Consider the following 3,879-nt stretch of genomic DNA (forward strand, 5'->3'; position numbering starts at 1 on the left):
TGTGATTGGGTCCTAGCCTTAATACTACATTTGGGTGTTTTATTAAGGACTATCTCTATATCTAAACTAATCCTTCTTTCTTCTCTTATCAGATGTCTGCAAACAACGCTGCTTCTGGCTCTAATCCTAGTGGCTCCTTTTCTCTTATGAACTTGTGTGGGAAAGTCACTTTTAATGGATCCAACTTTAACTAATGGATCAGAAACAGCAGAATGATTACTCGCTACGAGGACAAGGAATATGTCCTCGATAAGGAGCTTAAGGAGATTGATGAGACAGTTGCTACTCCTCAAGAGATCGCTGAGTTTAGGGCACATGAAAGGGATGCCACCAAAGTGGCATGAATCATGATGGCCACTATGACCGCGGATCTCCAAAAATCCTATGAAGATTTCTACCCCTATGAGATGCACCAAGACTTGATGGAAAGATACCATCAAAGTGCTCGTCAAGAGAGGTATGAAATCACCTCTTCCATGATAACAACTCACATGAAGGATGGTGAACCCATCACGGGCCACATGCAGAAAATGCAAAGATTTGTGGACCGTTTGCTGAAGCTAAATGTGAACTTCCCTGAGGAGCTTGAAATAGATATCATTTTGCACTCCTTACCTTCATGTTATGATCAATTCCGCATGACATACCACATGAACAAGGAAGAGGTCACAGTCAGCAAACTTCAAGGACTCTTAAAGACCGCGGAAAGTGGTCTTAAGGGTAAGGCGATTGTTACTCCTACTCCTACCAACACCGCCCCTGTCTTGGCAATCGGGAAAGGACGAGGGAAGAAGAGAAAGGGTTCTTCGAAGGGTACCAAGGTTAGGACCCTTGATGGCTCTTCTTCAAGTGGAACCAAGAAAGGTTTCATCACTCTTTCTTCTGACCCAAAAGAGGCTGAATGCTTCTATTGCCATGAAAAGGCACATTGGAAGCAGAACTACCCAAAGTACCAGCAAGATGTGAAGGATGGGAAAGTTAAACCCAACCATGCAGGTATTTACATTATCATTTCTAATAACTCACCCAATTCTAACTCTTGGGTCCTTGATACCGGTTGTGGTATTCATATTTGTTATGAATTGCAGAGACTAAGAAGAAGTGAGAATGTGGAGCAAGGAAGGATAAACTTAATCATGGGGAATAGGAAAGTTACACCTGTCACCAAGATTGGAGTTTATACTTTGTCGCTAAGTAGTGGGTTAAATTTAGATTTGAATAAATGTTGTTACTCGCCAGAAATGGCAAGAAATATTATTTCCTTTCATGCATTGTATAAACAAGGGTTTACCTTTTCATTTAATAATGATGTTAGTTATATTGATGCTTTCTTTAATAATGTTCTTTTTTTTTAAAGCATTACCTTGTGATGGTGTGTATGAAGTTGTGTCTGTTGTAGATAACTTAGGAAATAATGTGATGTATATTGATTCTATTAATAATAATAACTTGGATAAAGCATCATTATGGCATTATCGTCTTGGACATATAAGCAACACTACTAGAAAATAGCCCTTTAATGACACGCAAACAATGACACTCGCGGATAGAGAACGCGCATTTGTGTGTGCCCTAAAAAATAATGTTAGTTTTGCAAAATTTGAAGGATAGAGGACGCGCATTTGTGCGTGCCGTAAAATTAGCATCCAACAAAAAAAATTAAAAACACGGAGGGCACCTTTTATAAAAAAGGGCGTCGTGTAAATGTGTCGCTTTATATTTTTTTAAGGAAGGCGCGTGTTTTCTTGGGGGAATGAAATCCCAAAAAACTAAACACCCCGCCTGATGCATCTCCTTCTTCTCCTTCTAAAATCCTCTACCAAAAAACCCTAATAATCCTTTAAGCAGCTCTCTTCCACTACCTCTGCTCTCTCTCTCTCTCTCTCTCTCTCTCTCTCTCTCTCTTCTATTTGCAAGCCCTAAGCTGCCACCACCAGCATCGAACCTCATAAGATTTAAGAGTTCGAAGTGCCTAAGCAAACACTTCCGCCATCTCAAGATGTCAGTTCAAGATCGGAACCCCACATCGCAGTACACGATGTCATCATCGTCTCCACAAACCGCCGTCAACGGTGGAGAAAACGAATGCGACTGGGTCTGGAATGAAATCAAAGCCGAAGCTCGTCGTGACGCCGAATCTGAACCATCCCTCACCAGTCACCTATACTCCACTATCATCTCCCACTCATCTCTCATACGCTCTCTCTCTCTCTCTCTCTCTCTACATTTAGGAAACAAACTCTGCTCCTCCACCCTCCTCTATAATCTTTTCCTCAACACCTTCTCCTCCGACCCATCTCTCCTCTCCAACACCATCGCCGACCTACGAGCCACCCGTCAACGAGACTCTGCCTGCATCTCCTTCACTACAACAGGTGAGAGACCATCATTAAGCTTCAAATGATTTCCTGACGGTCAAATCCGAGAATTAGTTTGTTAAAATCATGGAATTAGAGCGTGGTAGTAAGAAAGACTCAAATGGTTTTTTATTTCCAGTGACATCCTCCAGAAACGCAAAGTGGTGGTACTCAGCCTTTCACAATGTCACCTCCATGGTTGGTATCAGTGTCCTTAGTCTTCCTTACGCCCTATCTCAACTCGGATGGTATCACTTTTCCTTCAATCCAAGTCTTCTCTGTAAGATTCTTTTTTGGTTTAAACAATGCACACAACATGTTCGATGAAAGTCCCCACACAAAATCCACTTTCATAATATACAATATGTTTGATTCAGGGGCTTTGGAATCATAGTACTAGTCCTATCCTGGGTGATTACACTCTACACACTATGGCAAATGGTGGAAATGCACGAAATGTCTCTTTTTCTTTTGCAGGTTGTACAATTTATTAAGGCAAAAAGAAACAGTTAAGTACTTACTAGAACTGTATCATTGTTCACACAGAACATGTCTCTTTTTCTTTTGCAGGTTATGCAATTTATTGAAAATGATGCTGAGGGTAAAAGGTTAAACAATTCCATTGTTGTCATTAAGTCAAAATCAGATCTTAAATACCAAATTAAAGGTATACCTAATCCTTTTATGATGGTTTTATTTGATCTCAAGTCCACAGTGGTTGCATTTTAATTCACAGCAAACTTAACTGCTTTTCTTTCTATTTAGGTAAGAGAAAGATGTCTACTGCTAGAGTAGTTAATGCTTTGAAAAAATAGAAAGTTCCTTCAGAGCAGATTTATGTGCAGTTGTTAAATCATTTATGATATGTGTAAATATTCCATGTCCTCTCTCTAACAAAATTTCATAACATTTTACTTAGTTGATATGCAAAATGTTTTCCTTCAGGAAAAAAAGGGTAAAGAGATAATCAAGTCATTATCTTTAAATGATCTTTTGCTACATGAAACTGAAGGAAATCCTAAAGAAATTAAAAATGATGCTAAAAGAACAAAAAGAAGCATGTCTGAACCCTCAGATTCCTTTTCACCTGAAGTACAATGTAAAGTAGGTGTCATCTTTAAGTTCCATTTTTCAGTTTTTCTTGAAATTCTCTTTACATTTCTTGTTTCTATTATTTGTTTTCATTTCCCATTAATTCTTTCCTTTACAGGAAACAAATCCTTTGCTTCCCACAGAAATGGTTGAGCATCTGAAGACAGGCCTTGGTTCCTAAGGACAGGTGTCATCTTTATTCTTTATCGTTACAAATTTACAAATCTGCCCTTGTTATGTACCCCAATTATTTAATCCACTATTTCAGATAGCTCATATTGAAGAGATTAATTCCCGGATAGCCAATTTTGTAAAGATTCCAGATTATCTTTCTGAAGGAACAAAATCTGCATTGAAATGTTCAGGTGTCTCAAAGTTATATAGCCACCAGGTATCTTCATTTGTAATTATCCAAAAATCCATTATTATT

The sequence above is a fragment of the Lactuca serriola genome, chromosome 8, assembly GCF_051521515.1.
Source record: "Lactuca serriola cultivar US96UC23 chromosome 8, Lser_US96UC23_V15, whole genome shotgun sequence".
Classification (NCBI taxonomy): domain Eukaryota; kingdom Viridiplantae; phylum Streptophyta; class Magnoliopsida; order Asterales; family Asteraceae; genus Lactuca; species Lactuca serriola.